General features: G+C 42.9%; 1 protein-coding gene across 9 annotated transcripts in view; it reads right to left on the bottom strand.

The window, feature by feature from the left end:
- PALM2AKAP2 (PALM2 and AKAP2 fusion) overlaps positions 1 to 20,870 on the bottom strand; it is a 311,697-nt gene that overhangs the window by 153,287 nt on the left and 137,540 nt on the right. The window lies entirely within an intron of this gene.

The raw sequence follows: 20,870 nt of genomic DNA, 5'->3' as shown, positions 1-20,870 counted from the left end.
TTGCTAATTTAATTTTCAAAAATATTGCATTAAAATATATCTACCTTGATCACTAAAGCACAGGGCAAGGGATATGATTGCTTAATCTGTTCTCTCTCTCCTGGCTTACCCTGAAAACACAGGCCTCAGGGTTCTCCAGCAAAGTGTGGCTCTTCTTTGCTTTGCCACAAGCCTCGAGCCTCACGGAGTCAGCAAGGAGGCTCTGGGGTACACTTTCTTCAGGCTCCCTGCCTGCCTGCGGCCAGGGGCTGAGAGTCAGTCTGCTCCCTGCGCCCAGCCCTATGCTAACCCTAAACTAGGAATTTCTAAACGAGATATAGACTCAAAGTGCACTGCTGTCCAGCGGTAGTTCTCAGAAGGAAAATCAAGGGTAAAGAGTTTTGTACATATTCCTCTGTGTGTGTATGTATGTTTATATATATATACATACATATACACATATATTTACATACATACATATTTACATATATATGTGCCACAGACCCTCAGCTCTCAGCTTCTGTGCTGTCATCAGAGACCCACCACGGCTCTCACTGTGTCCTGTTATCCCTTGAAGGAGCACATATCCCCATACCTGACATGCAGCTTAGCTGCCTTTCTCCTCCACTGACTCTAGACTCAAGGAGGGTGGGAACTGTGTCTGTCTGTCACATGCTGCCAGTGCCTGCCAGACACATAATAGAAGCTCAATAAATGCTAATTAATTGACAACATCTATTTGAGAATCAGTCTTCCAGAAGTTGCTGCCAGGCTAGTTACACACCAATGGAAGCAGTTTCGAGTTACGCAAACCTGCTATTGACTGACAGGGTTCTGGGCACATTAGCCCACACCAAATCTTAATTTTCTGCCCTGAAAATGGGGATAATGATCACCTACCTCACTGAGGGAATCAAAATCCCTGCTGTCCTAAAGCTTTTATTCTAAGGAAACTTCTTAATAATTTCAGGTACGTAAATATGTTCCTGGCATCACTCTATGCGCTTAGCCAGTTTTTGAGCTTTCACAACAACCCTGAGATAATCTGGCTCTCCTGGGAGTGCAGATGGGCAACCTGAGGCTCAGGCTAACTCATGCGGGGTCAAGGCAGCGAGTGGCAGAGCCGGAATGCGGTGCCAGGCAGCTTGCTCCAGAGGGGGCTCCAGACCAGACGCGGTCCTGACTTTGTGCTGTAAGCTCCTGTAAAGGAGGCTCAATGTCACCTTCTCAGCTCTCTGGGCCCTCTGCTTCCAGGATCTACTTTATTCTCTCAAAGAGTCCATACTTCAGTAAGCCTCACATTTTTAGGGGTGAGGGGATCCTGTCCTCCCTCCTGGGTGTGCTCAGGCAGAACTCAAAGTGTGAGCCCACCAAGTGGTGTCCTCTCAACAGGTGGCTACTAGTCTCACCAGGTGACTAGAAATGGAGAGAACAAGTTTAGAAACTTTTAAAGCAATTTATAATTGCTCTAACAATCACACTAAATGGGCACCTGTATTTTTTCTTTTCTTTTTCATTTCATTTTTTTCTAAGAATTCATTTTCAGACTGCTTTACCAAAGTATTGTTCTGGGGTGAATAAGTCTAAAAAGAAGAAAATGAAATCTTATCCTACACCACAGATACTCAGGGAAGCACTGTTCTCAGGGAGTGCACATTCTGGGGTGGCTGGACAGCATCCCTGAGAACAGAGGGCCCCTCAGAGTGAGGTCCAGGAAACATCTGTGCAGGCGCTTCCTATGATCCACTCTCCTTTCCACCTCTAGCAGGTGGTAGGTCTCACGCTCTTTTGCTTGGGGGGAGGAGGGATTGTGGCAGAAGCTGCTTTGGGTCAGCGTGCCTGCAGGTATTCTGCAAAATCCACAATGCATTAAAGATACTAAGCTAGGCATCCTGGGGAAAGAGGGATACACTTCTTTCCAGGGCCTGCAGAGGGGTAGGTCATTGAGGTTGTCTCTAAGGAAGAGAGAAGAGGGCAGAGGAAGGCAGGGAAGGAGAGATGTGAGAGAGCAAAACTGAGGTCCATAAGGAAATAATGCAAGTCCAGGGGCTCCCAGCCTCTCTCAAGGTACTTGATCCTAAGCATGGCTCAGTGGCCACCAAGACTTCAGTGCGAGCGCCAGAACACGGGGTCGCAGGACAAATAGGTGAGCACCAGTGATGGCTCACCATCCCCCATGTGAGTGTGGTGCCCTTGCAAAGCCTGGTTTGGAGAATCCCAAGAATGACTGAGATTGAATTGTCAGCCAGATCAGCAGCCGTGAGGCAGAGTCCAGTGTAATTTGATTTAAAGAAATTAAAGTGTTATTTCTTGCACATCAGTTGTTGACCAATATTGGACCTTTTGGGAATGGATTTAGAAGTTGCAGTAAATGAGATTAAGGTTAGGGCAGAGGGGAGGGTGTTTCAGAGGAGAGCGGGCTCACCATGCAGGAGGTGAGAAAGCATGGGGTGCAGAGGGAGCCACAAGTTGCCCTCGCCAGTCCTGAAGACAGTCATGGAGCTGCAGAGTCTGCAATTGCTCTTGCTTCTGCCAGGAATGCTCTCTGCATGGCTGGCTGCTTTTCATTTTTCACATCCTAGCCGAAATGTTCCATCTTCAAAGAGCCTTTCCAGGAGATGGGGGTGTGGGTGTATCATATTCTGTGTGTATATGTGCTGTGGGTTTACATGTGTGTGCACATGTGTACATGGCGGTGCAGATGTGATTGTGTAGTATATGTATGTGTTAGGGGTGTGCTTTTGCCGATATATGCGTGGTTACAGGGAAGCGCTGTCACAGCAGATGGCCTTGCAGTTTGCAATCCTACAGTGGGTCAGTTGCTTTTGGTCTAGTTTTCTACTAGTTGCTAATTCCCCAAGTTTGTGTCAAACTCCAGTGTTGTAGCAAGATAGGAACTGGGTCTAGGGTCTCTCCCTGGAAACCTGGGGATCCTGTTGTGTCTCTTGGAGGAAATCCTGAGATTCTCCATCAGAAGACAGAAGCCTGACAGACTGCCTTTGCTGTCGAGTGTTCTGAAAGTGAAATACCAGAGCTGCCCTGGGGGGCTGCAGCCTTAGGGGTCTGTACTCCTTGGGGCTTCCACCCTGTCCCTCCACACTGACTTCACATGAAGCCCCAAGGCTTCAAGGGGCTGGGGGCAGCGGGTGGCGGGGGGGGTGCGGAGGGGGTGCGGTTTGTGTGGTAGATGCAGGAGGCTGGACACAGGAGTCACCCTGGCCACTCCACCTGAGTCAAGCTGCCGCTGGCAGGAAGAAGAACTTGCCTTTTCAGAGTCCTGACCGTTTCCTGTATCTGATCTGGCCAGAAATCCCCAGAGAGAATCACCCCTCAGAGATCTGGTCACTTTTCCTCTCAGTTGAGGATATAAACAGGAAATGGAGGGAGCTGCTTAGATGGGAGCTAGCATTACCATCAAAATAGCCAGTGTGGATTTAAATTTTCTCCTGAAATTTCAGTTCCAGTTTCCATTCAGTGGAAGTCAAGAAGGTTTCTAGTAGATCCAGGTCTGCCACAGCCCCTCGGACTGTGAGGACCCAAAACAACAGCACAGACCAGATACTGCAGTGCTGAAGAAATGAGCACAGAGAGTCGGTCCTAAACCCTCATCCGTTCATTCATTAATCCATCCAGGAAGTACTGACTGGGCACCCTTTGTGTGCCAAGCTCTGTGCTGGGCTATGGCACAGGGGCTACTGTGGAGCAAAAGGTCACGTCTCTGCTTTCATGAAGCTCTAGTGGGTGAACTGAATACCCAGATGCTCACCTCTCCTCCCTGCTGGAGAAAGAAGCCCATCTGGCCCGCCACAACCCATGAACTCACAAATTTAACTATAATCGTGCCCACTTCTTCTAGAACATTCTATCTCCCCTTTGTGACCCTAAAGCAAGCCCCTGTGGTGGGGTCAAGACATATCTGCAAACACTTTGGCACTTCCCTGGCATATGGGTTGACCTTCATGATCTGTTGCTTCTTTTTTGACACTCGCACAAATGATATTAAATCGTATTTTAATGTTCAGATATATGGTTCTTTGGCTTCATCACTTAAAAACACCTACACGAGCCCTGTGCTATGTTTTATATCAGTGATGACTGCCTGTTCCTCTACACGGTGTGAGCGAGGCCAGCCCCATCTCTGTCTCTCTCATTCAACAACAAGCAGCCAACGCTATCGAGAAGCTGTCCCTTTGCTGGGCTCATTCAAGTACGTGATCTCATTTAGCTTTCGTATCTCTAAAGAAGAATGCCGTTTTGCAAGATGTGGAAACTGAGATTCAAAGTAAAATCATCTGTGGGGGGTGTTCGTGACCGGGAAATGGCAGAATTGGGGTGTTAAATCTAGGACCAGTACAGCTTTTAGGGACACAGCTGCTTTTCATCCAAAAGTACCTATTGGTGGTTTTTTTTCTCCCATGTTTCTTTTGTGTTGAGAACATTTCAGATGGCGTCTCTTAGCAACTTTCAAGTATATAATACAATAATGTGAACTATAAACACAGTGCTGTGCTTGAGAGTCCAATTCCCTTCTGACAAATGGATGGTGGCAGAAGTGACACAAGTGACTCTGAGTGACTTTGGAGGGGAGGCTAGAAAAGGTGACACAGCTTCTGCCTGGCTCCCTCTCCTGGGACACTTGTTCTTGGAACCCAGCTGCTGGGCTCTGAAGAATAGCTCACCACGGGGCAGCCCCCAGGGAGATATCTGGGCAGAGAGATCAGCTGATGTCCTAGCAAGCCATCAACCAGCAGACAAAGGAGTGAGGAAACCTTCTACATGGTTCCTGCCCCAGCCGCCCCCTGACAGCTACACCACGAGCCTGAGTAAGCAGACAGAGTGAACCATGAGAGAGCAGTCATAACAGCTTTGTTTTCAGTTGCTAGATTCAGGTGATGTGTTATGCAGCAAGGGATAATCGGGGTAGCGCCCTGTCCTGGAACATGGGTGGGCCTCCATTCTTCCATCACCCTGCTACTCAAGCAGAGGCCTAGCAGACCAGCAGCCCGGGACCACCTAGGAGCATGTTAGAGATGCAGAAGCTTGGATCCCACCTCAGACCCACTGAACTGAAATCTGTCTTTTAACAAGGTTAGCACAAGTTTCACATACACATTAAAGTTTAAGGAGCACTGCCCTGCAATATCTTTTTAGAGAAAAATACCAAATTTAATGCAATGCTTAAAAATTAAATAAAAAACAATGTGCATTCTAATATATCTACCACCCAGACTTAACAGCTATTAAGTAATCATATATTCTGTGAACACTAATGTAGTTCATTTACTCTTCACAACAGCTTTATAAGGAGGTATTTCTAGATCTTTCATCTTGATGTTATTGATGATGACACCGAGGACAGAAAGATTGTGTCACCATCTCATAAGCAACAAGTTGGGCATCCAAAGGCAGGAGGCCTGACTCCAGGACTAAGCTATACTTTTTCCAGCCACTTCCCCCTTCCCCCACATCTTAAATATATAAAATCTCCTTTGAAATTAGTCTCAATTCATCCCTTCCTTTCTTCTTCCTGGCCACCATCCAGGTTTATCTAGGACTACTACAATAGGTCCAGACTGCCTCTACCTTCTCATGTCACACCACCCAACCCATTTTATACAATGTCCCAGATTAATCTTTCTGCAAACATTGCTCCTGTCACCTCCCTGCCATAATATCTTCAGTGTCTTCTCTACCTGACATTGAATCGGATCAACCTGGACTCTAAGGCCCTTGAAACCTGTTCCCATTTCTGTTGTTTCACAGAAAACAGGAGAGAACACAATGTCACTGCAGGGCCTCCAGCCCCATGCACTCCAGCTTCCGCTTTGCTTACACAACTGCCTGGTTTGCTTCCTTACCTGGTCTCCTTGGCCTTCCACCCCCATCTCAAATGCCAGTTCCATTCAGACTCTCCCTTGACTACCTTTAAAGGGTGACCTCCCATCTCTGACCTCCATTAACACCTAGTAGCATCTTTATCCAGGTTCCCCCAACCCCAACAGAAATCAGAGGTTCCTATGAAACCTGGGAAGGAGTTTGGTGGGGCCACTCTCACTAATGAGATGCTGCACCTAGAATGGCTGATGAAAACAGACACCAGTTGTCCATTTCAGCTTTTACCATAAAGGTACAACTTCTCTTCAGATTTCTTTTGGTTATTAGCAAAAACAGTTACTGCTGTAGTTATTTCATTAGGGGGAAGTGGGATAAAGAAAGAGGAACCTGTAGCTTCTTTTTAGCTCTTTCAATTTTTAGTATCTTTCATAACCATGTACTAAATGAGGCACTGATTTTTTTATTGTGCTACAAATATACACAACACAAAAAATTTCCATTTAATAATTTTAAGTGTACACTTCAAAGGTATTATGTATATTAATCATACTATGCAATGACCACCACTATCCATTTCCAGAACATTTTTATCATCCCCAACCTGAAGCAACAAACACTAACTCCCCTTTCTTCCCCTCCTCTTAGGGCCTGGTAACCTCAATTGTACTTTTTACCTCTATAAATTTGACTATAGTATGACCCTCATATAAGACGAATCATAAAGTATTTGTCTTCTCTGTCTGCCTTATTTCATTGAGCATAATGTTTCAAGATGTATCCATGAAGTAGCATGTGTCAGAATTTCATACCTTTTTTAAGACTGAATACTATTTCATTGAATGGATATGCCATACTTTGTTTATCCATTTATCTGTTGATGAACACTTGGGTTATTTCCAGTGAAGCTATCTGGCTATTGGGAATAATGCTGCTATGAACAGTGGGGTACAAACATCTGTTCAAGTCCTTGCTTTTAATTCTTTTGTGCGTGAGGCATTTAAAGATTTATTTTCAAAACAAATATATGGTAGGGATTGTTACTTCCTCTTCATAAATAAGGGACCCAAAGATTCTTCATCCCATGGGGAAGCATGTGAAGAGGCAAGTCCCTGTTAGACCCCAGGAGCCAGGACAGGGGTTTCTCTTGCTTGGGTCTAAAATGGCTCCTAAAAGCCCATAGGAAAACAGATATCTAAAGGTGGCAGGTGAAGTCGAATCCAGGTAATTCCTGCCTCTTGGGAACGCCAATCCACTATGTCTAGATATTTTGCTTTTTTCAAGAAAAGATAAAATTGTGGAATGTGTTGGTTTCAAACTCCAATTAAAACCACACCAAATAAAATATTATGTGAGTCAATATAGTAAAGGCCAAACATAATACATCCACGGACCTGCCCTTGAACTTTCAGTTTACAGCTTTTTCCTTGAGGAACACCCTGTCCGTCCACATCCTGGCCCCAAGCCACTTCTCTATTTCATGTCCTCTGTCCCTTCAGTTCATCATGTCCCATCCAGTCACATGGCCAGACACAGCCTGAACTACCTCGGGCCCTTGGATCCGTGAGCTCCTCTGGAAGGCCCTCCCCAGCGTCTCCTTCTTGCTTACTGACAACCACACTCATTGCTCAAGAACAAGTGCAAACCTAATACCTTCAATATACACACCATGAGGGCTCTTAAAATTCTGGATTTAAGATCTGGAGACTAGAATATGAATCCTGGCTTAATAATTTCACACAAGTCACAAATGCTCTGAAGCTCACATGGAAAATGAGGTGACAGTTCCATAGACCTTAAAGAACTACCTCTTGCAAAATTTAAATAAGATAACATTTGTCAAAATATTTAGTGCAGTTCAGGGCATTTAATCAGCACTCTGTTAATACTAGTAGAATAGGAAGGTGAATCTGAGTGTCTGAGTATGCTTGCCATAAAAGAGAGTTGTGATTTTAATTTCTCCCCTTGTCAGAAAAGTAGGGGTTGATGGTATGCAGACAGGCTGGGGCTTCTATTATCAGGACAGCAGAGAGACTGAACCTCCCTTTGTAGGTTCAGGCAGGTTTAACCACAGAGCACAGATAAAATAATTTTCCTGTGCCTCATAGGACAAGGGTATGTGAGTGGGTGGATGTCACTAGGCAAGCAGACAACAGACAGCCAAGTCACCCTGAGGGTGGCTGGCTATTTAAGATCGGTTCCAGCTGCTGGGTAATGGAAGTGGAGCTTCCCAGCAGGGTTGCCACCTGAGGTTGTTCAGGTTGCTCACTGCATGATATAGAGACAAAGGCACTTCAGCAGGGTTGAGTTGGTTGAGTTGAATAACTAAGACTTCACTTACTTCCAGGAAGGAAAGGGGCTATTGGAAGATGGGTAGAAAGCAGCATAGGGAAAGCTGGGGGTGAATGTGTCCAGTGAGGGTGGGGTGGGCTCCTTAATTAAAAAAGGGAATCCATGGAACTAAGGTTTGATAGAGCATGGAGATGGAAGAGAAGTGCTACATTTTGGCAAATTTTGAATTTCAGAGAGAAGAGTTTGATTTGATTCTAGAAGGAAAGAATAAAGCAGCAATTCCCTGTTCTGATGAAGCTGGGACTGCCTTGGCAATGCTGGGATGGATGCTTCTACACTTCGAACAATAGATTCCAGTACCCAGTTGTTGATTCAGAAAATGATCTGAGATTCCTGCTTCTTCTAACCTGAAGAGGGGAATTTTCTCCTGGTAGATAAAAAGACATGGACTTAACTACCCTCAATCAAACTAATCCCATTCAGCTGGGGACTTCCATGACTAACTTTTTATTTACTGTTTCTAAAGCTCTCTGAATCAATACAAGTATGCTTATGTTTAGTTAACTGTCTCTGGCACACTGCAGAGCACAAAGGCTCTAGCCCAAAGACATAGAGCGATTAAGAAGCAGGCGTGGTTTACTGATTTCAGTTTCAGTTCCAGTGGGCACAAAAGAAGGAGCTAAATTTTTACCGAGAGCATCCATTGTCTGCAGAGAGAAGCACTGACATTCTGTTGTTCAAATACTCGAGGTTCCTTTGGAGAAACCATCTAGAATAGATAAGCATGTAACAAACGCTCCAAATGATTGTCAGGGGCAGCTAGGTTGGAAAGAACAGCACCAATGAACCCAGGACAGGCAGGAGGGGGTGTGCAACTGCTGTACTCACTTCCCAGGACACTAGGTAGGGATCTACCAAGTCTCCCAAAATCAGAGTCAGGACAGAATCAGAAAGACCTTAGGCATTAGTCCCTAATTAAACAAGTCTTCATATTTTAAAGGGAACATATAGTGTTTCAACCATGGTAAACTCTAACGCTCAGTACGTCGTGTTCCTTCACGGAATTTCATACGCAGGTTTGAGATTTGACTTTGGTCCTGACTCCAAAGCCTACATATTTTTCTTGGTTTTGGAGGTGCCTAAATTAGACCTGGTCTCAGAACTGTTTCCTCGAGATGCCTGCTCTTTGGCATACAGAGTATTTTGAGCGAAGGGCAATAAGATCCCTGGGGGCTGAGGAAAAGTTTCTGTCCCTGCCTAAGTCCTTACCTCTACCCTAATTGAAGAAAAGATCATCACAACCTAAACTTCTGCCCTTTTTGTAATCAGAGAAGCAATCAATGTATCTCCACTATGACCCAGAAGAATGTCATTGGGGAGGTCTCCTCCAGGTGTAGACTTATCGTGTCTTCTCTATCTAAGAATCTCACCTTTACTCTCACAGTAAGGGTGAGGTAACCCCTACTTGTTTGTCATATAATCACACCTCCACTTCCCCCTTGAAGCGCCAGGTCCCTAAAATGCAGGAGAAATGTCCCAGGTCTGTTCCATTATTCCTAGAATTTATATCCATGTACATGCCCCATTTTGGCCATTTCTCCTACCAATCTTCTCATGTTCATTTGTTCCTCTTTCCAGTCTTAGAAGAACCCAGACAGGGAGGGGAAGTTTCCCTCTGTGCCCCACCAGTTTGCAGAGTCGAGACAAAGTGTTCAGCCTGGACCCATTCCTTCCTACCCTGGGCTCTTCTGTGCGGCTGTTTCCAACCCTAGCTGCACATTAGAAACATTTTGGAGCCATTTAATAAATACTACAGATCTCACCCCCACCAATTAAATCAGGATTTCTGGGGTGAGGCCCCAGCATAATGTTATTTTTAAGGAAATGTCCTAGATTCCAACACACAGCAAGCAAGCAATGGGAACCACAGAGCTATTGCAGGGTGCTTCCCAGGAGAACTTACTGAGAAGTTCAACTCATGTTATAGGCGGGAATACATCTCACATGAAAAAGACTTGTTCAACAGAAAAAAATAGAGAAGGTGGAAAGAAGAGACTTATTCTCTAGTGCTGACTTATTCTCTAGGTCTGCAGTCTGCCTTGATGAACTCCCTGACTCTTTAAGAGTCAACCAAGAAGTCTGAGCCGGATTCAGTTGGCTGGAGCTCAGGAGACACAGATGAAGCGGAAGGTGGGGGTACTTCACAGTGGAGCCAGCTGCTGGGCCCATGAGGGCCTGCATACTTCATGCTTTCCCCGTCTAGCCGGAAAGTCACAGCTCATGATGTAACTTTGCTCAAGTAAAGGCAGAAGAGCCCAATTTGATCTGGCCTTCATCAGTGAAAAACTGCTGACACCAGAGATAGCTCTAGCTGGAACAGCTGTTACTTTTGTTTGTTTAAATGATGGAGATCTTTACTGGAGGATTTGTTTGTTACTGATGTGTGTTCAACTCATTTCTTATAAAAGGAACAGCGTGACAGGCACGCTGGTGTAATAGAAATAATTTGAATTTGCCCTGCCCTGGGATTGAATCCCAGCGGTGTGTCTCTGCTCTTACTTCCTGTTGCTCACCCTAATCTTCACAAATGAGGAAAGAAGGCTTTTGAGGGGAGGCAATCTGGCAGCATTTCCCATATTTTAGGGGTAAACCAGCAAGGCATTAAATAACACTGACCACATGGTGAAACAGTTATTACCATTTTGATTCTCTTTTATTTCATGATCTCACAGGGAGGGAGGCATATTTTTGATGCCTCTTTAAGTTGGCTATTTCCTTCTTTTTTTTTTTTTAAGATTTATTTATTTATTTATACAAGAACCAGGGTACAGGCCAGAGGCGTGGGAGGGTGAGAGGATTCACCAAAGACAGAGCGGGGAACAGAACAGGCAAACTGACGAAATACACTGCTGAGAGGAGCAGTGGGCGAGACAGGAGAGGTCTGCCGTGCCATGTGGGATTCTCACTGGCTGGCCGGGATTGAACCCATGTTGCAGAGGCTGTGGACAGCTTCACAGCGCTGCGCTCAACTGCCTGCAACACCAGGGAGGCCCTAATGTCCTTCTTTAACAAAGATAATTATCTGGCCTTAGATAATTATCTTATGAGACAACTATCTACAGCTGGAAATGAAGAAATGTCAATTTACATTTATTTCACAGTTACAGAATTATAAAGTAACTTTTAAAATAAATTTAAGTAAAAGAAGTGTTTAAAATATTCAATAATATGTCTAGGTAATATATACACAGGACAAGTATATTTAGGCAATATCCAAAAGTTGAAGGTTAGGAAAAACTGAGTTAATGCATGTGCCAGAATCTAATAATGAGTTTCTGAACATAGTTAGGGTTCAGCTAGAATTCAGGGAAAAAAGTGAATTGAACATGTCCTCTTCTTCTGGTTTGAAATATTTTTTTTTTTAATTTTTTTTTTTATAGAGGCATGTTTTATTTATTTATTTATTTATTTGTTTGTTTGTTTTTGTTTCGTTTTTTGTTTATACATGCACTGGGTACAGTCAGAAGCGCGGGAGGGTGAGAGAATTCACCAGAGCCAGAGCGGGGAGCAGAGCAGGCAGAAGGACCGAAGTACACTGCTGAGGGGAGCAGCGGGCGGCAGGAGAGGTCTGCGCGCCATGTGGGACCCTCCTCCGGTGGCCGGGGAGCAGCTGGGGATCGAACCAGTGCCACAGAGGCTGTGGGCAGCTTCGCAACCCAGAGCTCAACCGCTGCGCCACCGGGGAGGCCCTGAAATATTTCTTTAAGAAATGGAATCTGCATTTTCTGATAGTTTGGAACAATCACATTGACCTTTAGGTTGTTTTGGTGGTGACCTATGAACCCTGGTCTGAAAAGATGGTCTGCTGCTCATAGTTTCAATACTTAGTGACTCAGAAATGGAAAACACAATTTGGGAAATACAACAATTATCTTAAGTTTGATTAGTTTTTGGTTTAATTTTTTCAAAAGAAAACACCATTTTTGTTTGTTTGTTTTTTGATGACAAAAAAGGCATAAGAGAAAAGATTATTATTGTATCAGTTCTTTGAATTGTGAAACTTCTTATTACTCTTTGTTAAGATAAGGAAGTAGGGGCCTCTGTGGTGGCACAAGGGGTTAAGACGCAACCTTTGAAGCTATCCGCAGCCACTGCAGCATGAGTTTGATCCCCGGCCAGGGAGCTACCCACATGGCGCAGCAGACCTCTCCTGGCTCACCTGCTGCTCCCCCAGCAGAGTACTTCAGTCATTCTGCCTGTTCTGTTCTCTGCTCTGTCTCTGGTGGATCCTCTCGCTGCTCGCACCTCTGGCCTGTACCCTCGTTGTTGTGTGCATAAATAAATAAATCTTTAAAAAAAAAGATAAGGAAGTAAGCACTAGAGAACATTACTATCCTGTGACCACATGACCTCAGGAACATGATAAAAGGCCATGGGTGAGGAGGGGAGAGATCACATATAAATTTAAATCTATATAGACTTTGTATAGGCATTTTTTCTAAGAAGGAATATGAAGCCCCCCTGGAACTATTTGACTATTGACTACAAAGTTTGTTAATTTTTCCAGGAATGTAACTTTTTACCATGAAACATGAAATCACAAAGTACTTAAAACATTATATTGGTCCTTTAATATCAGGGATAGAGAAAAGAATCTATGCATTATAAATTGTTACAAGAAAATGGATTTTTGTTCTTTTGAGTTGTGAATGAGGTCACCAGTCTTGAGAAAATTTCTGATACTGGCTTTTTGCCTATAGTCTGTTCAGAATTTTAAAATGCTTCTATTAGATTCAAATTCAAACAGAGCAAAGCCTCATTCTTCCCAAAAGTGTTCAGGAGGTTTGTAGGGTAAGGAAAAATATCAGGATTTTCTGCCCTCCCGCCATCAGGATAGATGAGGGAACCCTGTGGTCCTGAATGCATGCCTGATGGCGGGCACCTGAAGTGGGTACACCTGGGCTAAGACTGTGCTTTTAAGGGCGGCGTCATGGGGACACCAGTAGAAGCCGAAGTAGAAGCCGAAAGAGAAGAAGCCGAAAGAGAAGAAGCCCAAAGCAGAAGCAGAGAATGCCAGAGAGCCCAGATAGAGTGAAGATTTGCTGGGGGCTGGGAGGACTGCTAGCCTCTCAGCCCCCCAGCACCCCTGCCTGCCATATGCTTGGTGAACCCCAATAAAAGACCTGCAAAAAAACCACTGAGGACTCTGACTCCTCCTTTACCTGGTCTGCATGTGATCAGAAAACCTGCTCAGTGGTCCATTCCTGACTTTACAAGGTTTCATTCTAGTTCTGGCTCTGCTCTTATCTTGCTATGGGTCTCATCTCCACCTCAGACTTATTTGACCCAAACATAAAATGAGTAGATTTTAACAGATTAAGGGGCAACATATTCAAACGCTAACAGGGGCCAGGAAGGTGATAGAAACAAATGAAGCTGGCCAGCAGTGAGATAATGGGAAGTGGTGGCTGTGTGGTTCCTGTTAAAAGACAAGCTACCATCAGCTGCAGACAATGGGTAGCCAGGAGAACAGGCCCATTACTGACAGAGCTATGAAATGTCAGGAGAAGCTGAAAATGCATGCTTTTAAAGTGAGAAATATCTTATGTTAGAGATTCTCTCATTTATGAGAATTTATTATTGACAATGAATTTTAAATGATTTACAAACACTATGCAGACAAAACTAACATAACTGCAGGCAGGATCTGGCCTATAGACAGACATTTTGTGACTTCTGCACCAGATGATTTCTCTTCAAAGATCTTACAACCATAACTTCTACATAGCAAATCTTGCTTTTGTGTGTTGCCCCTAAAATTGGGTGTTTATATCATTTGGGGAAAAAAGGAGAAGAGCTGGGCTGTTGGGAAAGTGTGCTCTCTTCACTACTGCAGAAGAGTCATAAAGTCCAGATAAAAATGCATTTGCTCAATGCCTTAGGGTATTATTCCTTTTAACTGCTGTGATGTGGGTGAAACTACAGTGATAATAGCAATACCATCTTCATCATCAACAACAACAAAACTACCTTCACTAGTCAGAGATGGACATGCCACTACTACACTATACATGGTTGTTTTGGGCAGTTTTGCTAATTCATTTTATGAATGGGGAAGAATAACCATCAAGCAATGAGAACAATGTATGGTTATACCCTCTCCCTCCACTCACGGACGGAAGTGCTGCAGAGACACCTCCCGTCCTCCAGGGGGTGGTGTTCTTACAGAGCAGTTGCTTGAACAGACAAAGGTCAATATGACAATTAGTGCTTTTTGTCTTTTTTGCATAGATGGCTCCATTATCCAAATCTTTCTGTATCCTGTATCAGCTGCATACCCACACTGTGTGCAAGACACATAGCCTTCTGTGTGGAGGACGTGAAGAGAATTGAGTTTGAAACTTGTCCCTCCCATCTCTACTCCAATTTTGAGCTCTGTTACATTGGGCAAGGTACTTACTATCTTCATAACCCAATTTCCTCATGTATACCTTAAAGGTTGCGGTAAGATTAAAGGAAATCTCACCCACCAAGGAGAAAGGCTTAGGTATGTGTCAGTAGCTCTGAACCATGTTTCCTTTCAAAGTTCTTTCTCATCTAAATTCTTCCTGTGATAGTTAGAGTTCATCTGTTACTCTTTTGCCCTCCATGGTGAACAATGATGCCTGGAATAGAAATATTAGATTGAGCTATATCCCAAGTCACTATTCAACATTATTGACTTACAAAATGGTAATTTCATATGGTTCAACACAAAAGACTTCATGAACCCAAAGACAGGAAAAGAAATTTTCCTTTTTATACTGGTTCTGAACCCAAACAGTCTTTAATCTTTACATTTGGAAAGGGTGAGACATTTGGCAGAAGATTAGATACTTTCTCATTATAGGTAAACACTAGTTATCTATTTCTGGTTACAAAGTGCTTTGTATAAATTGAATTTCCTTTGACTCACAACATCAGGGACCCGTGCAATCACGCAGCTTGTACTACACTACAAATGTGTAACACCGATATGCCCTAGAGTTGCACATGTACAGTGTGTTCATAGTCTACATGTCCACGCACCAAAGAGTATTTCAAATATTTCAAAAAGAGGGCAATGTAAGAAAGTCTTGTTACTTGCTGTGTGGGTGGATCAAATAAAAGTTAGTTTCACAAACACTTGGATCATCATACTGATCGCCCTATTCTGTACATTTGACAGCACTTTTGAAAAGGACAAGTTGTCCTCATACTTCCTTGTCTTCTATTGGTTGAAACTCTAACAATTTCAGCCTGGCAGGTTGACAGGTTGAGTAGTCTACAAAGCACCATTCAAGTGTCAATATTTACCATTATCTTTTATGCACAAAGACATCACCAAAAAAAAAAAAAAACTATCAGAAAACCCAAACAGATAAGAATTCTTCAGCTGAGCTCATTTATTCCACACCCTCAATGAAGACAACTTTCTGTGACAGTTATTTGGGTGGAATCACATCTGTTCCTTCTTTCCTGCAATCACTCTTTAACATTTTATTGAGCACCTGCTATATGCCAGGTCACCTTTCTGGCAAGGGGTCAACAAACTACAAGCCTGTGGGCTAACTCTGGCCAATTGGCTATTTTTTTAACAAAGTTTATTGGAATATAGCCACACTCAATAAATAAAGTTTATTGGAACATGTAAGTATATGGCTGCTCCAGACAGTTGAGTAGTTGTGACAGAGATCAATTGGCCAACCAAGTAAAAAATATTTGCTACCCGTCCATTTGCAGAAAAGGTTTGCTGACTCCATTCTAGATAGAGGATACTGTGATTCAAGAGGAGAAACAAAGCCAGGTGTCTTCAGATGCTTCTGTTAGAAGGCTGCACTAGAAGACTTACTATTTAAATCTACTAAGGGGCAAACCAAATTTGGAATCACGGTTAATGGCACTGCCGGTGTCTTGCAAGGAACAAGAAGAAGGATGACAGGTGTGGACACAGATGTGCAAGAGGTTAGATGGAGGAAACATTAGGAGATCTGGTTAGTGTGGAAACCAGCTGGGACAGACAAGGATTCCCATCCAGGAGCACACAAATCCCTGGATTGGTCAGGTACTACATGTATCAGAATCATCTGGAGACATTGGCTAAGAATGCAGGTGACTGGGCCACATCCAGGAATCTGAATATGAGTTCCAGAGGTGTGACAGAACATCCACATTCTTAGCAGCCTCCCCCAGGTGAGTCTGAGGCATGCTGGTTTGAAAGGTGTCCAATTAGTATTTTGTTTTAGTGAGGGATCGAAGGCGTTCCCCAGGCGGTCCGGACTGACACCCACCATGGCAGGTGAGAAGAGGAAAGAATCAGGGCACAGACACACAGAGGTAGATGCAGTGAAAAGGCAGTTTATTGTCTATTAATACTGTACAGAGGAACAGAGAGAAGCTACAAGTACAGCATGGGCTGTTGCTGGCAGTGTTATTTCTGAAGTTGGTTTTTGTTTTGTTTTTCATCTGAAGGAGACAGAACAATCAAAGTACACTTCAGGTTACAAAGTACAGCAGCTAGTCCAGCAAGTCTAGTTCAGAATAAGCACGACAGTCTCCCACCCCACCCCCCAACCAAACACAAAGTGGATATATTTACAGAGATGTCACTCATCTCGAGCGAGCTGCTAAAGCTGGAAATTCCATCAACAATCTACATTCACTGAAAAGCTGCATCAGACACAACATTTTCTGGAACCCCTGTATTATTTTGAGCCTCCTAAGTCAGGAGTTTGAGAGAGGGAAAGAATGTTCCAGAACTCCGCAAAGGATAGGATTCTTTCCACTTGCCAGAATGGGATATCACAGAATTGGAGCTGGAGCTGTACAGAGAACAGTTCACATCAGGCATTAACCCAGTGACCTCTTTGTACAGAAAGACTTGTCGTTGCAAAACCAAATGACTGCAGGTCTTCTGCCCACCCCACCTCGAAATTAAGAGAGGATTCCTTAGTAATAAGAGATGAAGGTGGCTCTCCCTTAGCACCTTCAGACACTTGCATAGTTCTTTCATTCTGGAGCTGTCTCCAGGACATCAATGTTCGCAGTTGCGCTTGAGTTGGGCTTTTGGGAGGGACTCTGAGGATGCAGGAATTAAAATGATTTGCATGGGAACCAGAGGAGCTATTTTTGTCAAAACAGAGACTGTTTATAACCTTGCCTTATTGGGAAAAAGATCTCTGTTTTTAAGGGTAGAAGAAAAATGCCCTATCCTTGGGTAGGAGCTGCTTGCAAGAACCTAACAGGGAGGTGAGCAGATTCTGAGGTTTCACTCACTCTGTCAGCCAGATAGAGGAATGGGCGAGGGTGAAAACCTTCACAAAATCAAGTTGCAGGGGCTGGGATGGGAACTTAAGAATGTGGCACAAAGTTGGGGGGAACACTCAAGAATTCTAACAAACCAGAATCTCCTTTATGGGTGGACAAATACAACTCTTTCCTATCTCTTCTTAACTCTGAAAAAATGACACAGCCCCACTGATACCTGCAAGGCTGTTAAGTCTTTTGTTGTTGGTCTGATGTGTCTAAATCCATAAAACACACTTCTGTGTAGACGGTAGATGGCCAGATGCTCTGACTCACCACATCACCTGTAATACTCAAATGCACCAGAGTGAGTGGTCCCTTCATCTCTAATGTAGCAATTACTCCTCAAATGTGTGAAAGAGCTGGACTTTGGTAATCATCAGACTTAGCTTGCATTTAAAATTACTCTACTTTCAAAAAATCATTATGGAGCAGTGAGGGCATAGCCCAGGGAACTATCAAGCCATTTTATCTAATGACAGGTACAGAAAGTTTGACCTTATGACCTAGGACTGCTTGGAAGCATTGGATTTCATGCAGTGGTGGTGCAGGGCCAGGTCACAGGACCTTAGTTCATGCTCCCCAAGGCCTGGGTTGTCGCTACAGAACTCACCAGAAAGTTAGCTTACTGGAATGCAGAAATAAGTTAATCAAGGGTGTTGTCAAACTCAAGCTTCATAATGCATATAGATTTCATTATAAAAATATTTTTCCTTAAAAAAATACATAAATGTAAACTATTCCATTTCTATAGCCACTCCTTACTCTCACCCACATGCTACTCATCTTAGACTAGAACGAATGGGCACACCCCTCAGTTATGGCTCAGTCACACCGTTTGAGTCCATCTCTCTTGCTTTTTCATGCCAATTGTGCTTAAAAATATGCTCCCAGACCCAGATAGGTCCGCAGTTCACCTCCCTCAAAGCGGGAAGGACTGCAGGAGGTCACGTGGCCTGTCCCAGAAATGGGAGATGACAACACAGAAACATGTTAGGTCAGTGACAGGGCAGAGGCAGTGCCCAAGCCATGCCCCCTTAATTTCCCTTGAGCCACACTTGCAAGGTTCAGCCTCAAGGCTTCTGTGATGAAATTCACAGCTCTGATGAGGACTGGGTAGGGGTGGGGAAGAGAATGTTGTGCTAATACAGCTTTGGAATACAACCTGTGTTTTTTTAAAGGACAGAAAAGAAGAACATAAACAGTGATACTAAGGCAAACTTTCAAATGGCACATCAGAACTTTTTTGTCATTCATTTTGTTAACATCACAAGGCAGATACATTCTGTAAACATATATACCATACAGTACATTAACCATAGGAAAACGAAAAGGAAGCCACCCTGTAATTCTTTTCTTTCTGTATTCCTGGTTATTTGTTTGTTTGTTTTTTTTTACACCATACGGACTGCCTGAAATCTAGGGAGAATTTCATGGTTCATGAGAGATGCTTTACTTTTGATAAAAATGTAGTGAATTGCAAAAAAAAAAAAAAAGCCCAGGCAATGACTAAGAGGCATTATGGGGAGATGACCATTCACACCTCAAACTGTAGAAACTTAGAAAATAGTCACAAAATATAAAAAAGTCATTCATATCAGGAAACACTGTTTTCCTGCTAGTAAAAGAGAACATTGAAAAAATTGTTGTTGTTGTTTTTTTTTTTTTATAAAAGTTAAGGCTGTCCAGATCTTTAATGCAGAAAGTCTGTGGTCCCCAAAATTACATGTTATATTTTCATGTTGAGAGCAAGTTTCTGTGCTACAATTCTGACCGTCTTGTGTTAGGAGAGCAGAGGGAAGTGGAGGCCTATTTAAGACACATAAAAATGAAGTGGGGAGGTGGGGGTGGCGAGACTGGTCTAAGAATCCCCAGTGAAACTTTCCATTGCAATTTTTAGGATGTAATCTTTATCCTACACTTTTTTACACTCAAATAACAAGTATTTTGGTTTTTGTTAAAATGGGACCTCATTACGGAGTTTGTTGCAGCTGCGACAACACAGACACATGACTGCATTGTGCTCCTAATAAGACTTTTCCCTTAGAAAATGCAGGAAAGTTTTTCTGATAACCCCAGAAGAGGACTACACAATGAATGAACTGGCAGCAAGAACAAAAGCTCTCATTTTGCTCATTACCTCGAGCTGTTTTGTGATATGTTCCAGACTCCATATACCTGCTGGGCAGTACTAGCCAACAGGACAAAAGGTATTTTCTGGTCCTGTCCTAATCAGTGGAGTTCAATATACCTTCATTAGTAAAATAAGAAGCTAATAAAAGAGTGCATATTTACAAAATTTCTGAAACTTCTTAAATATGGGGAGAATGTGTGGTTTCAATAACGTGTATGTTGCAAAAATACAATGTAAAGCTGCTAGCCTTGGAATGATTTTCACTGTAAACAAGCCCACACCGCAGGAGGTGAGAATATTCCTACGAGAATGGGCCCTTTGGTGAGTTGAACTCTACCCTGGGTCCAGTGGCAGATTTGGCTGAGCATCTAGATTTTAGGTAAGAACAAAAGTCCTCAGTGCATATTTTGTCTGTGTTCATCTGTATGTTGAATGGACAGGGTTAATGCTTTTTAAAAAAGAAGTACTGGTGTAGCGGTTCGATTTTTGATGCCCACCATATTTCCTTCCTCTGTTGCTACCCATTGGTTAACTGGCATTAAATCAATGATCATTGTCAAGGGCACCTTGAAATGAAATTTACAGAAAGTGAAGAGAAATAAGCTGTCTTCATAATTGGCCTCGATGTTTTGCTCCAGAGATGATAGTGTACCTAGGAAACTATACTTACATGTTTTTCCCCTTTTATAAAAATTTGACCTTAACTGAAATATTCTATTTGAATATGGGGGAAAAAACATTTACCACCAGAAATTAAAATGAATTGGTGGGAATCTGAATCAACATTTTAGAAAGGAGTCAAAGCAAGTAACTAGTCTAAAATTTGAATTTTCTGAAGGTCTGAATAATTTTAGGTTTCTCAAGAGGCTTGAGAACACACATTTTGTTTTGGCCTGAAGGGAATTCCATAGACCCTCATCCTTTCTACTCCCAAAATTAAGTGACATTGCTAGACATTATCAAATCACATTTAGAGGCTAATAATTGTTGCTCATATAAGGAAAAAAATAATTACGGGTAAAAAAAGGTACAAGGTAAAAAAAAATTTCCCTTAGTTTGTCCTATTGTATATTAAAGGAACAAAAATGAAGGAATGGTCAATTACATATAAGTCATCAAGATTTTTCATCCACAATATATGTAATTCAAGTCATTGTGTTGTATACATTAAACGTCTACAGTACTATATGCGAATTATCTCTCAATGAAACTGGAGAAAAAGATTTTTCGGGGTATGTAAGGTTAACACTTTAAATTTTAAATAACTTAATTGTTAAATTAAATTTTCACAATTAAAGTATCTTTAATT

Source organism: Talpa occidentalis, unplaced genomic scaffold, assembly GCF_014898055.3.
Source record: "Talpa occidentalis isolate TD23 unplaced genomic scaffold, MPIMG_talOcc4v2.1 talOcc4.7, whole genome shotgun sequence".
NCBI lineage: Eukaryota > Metazoa > Chordata > Mammalia > Eulipotyphla > Talpidae > Talpa > Talpa occidentalis.
This window is presented reverse-complemented; position numbering and strand designations above follow the sequence as displayed.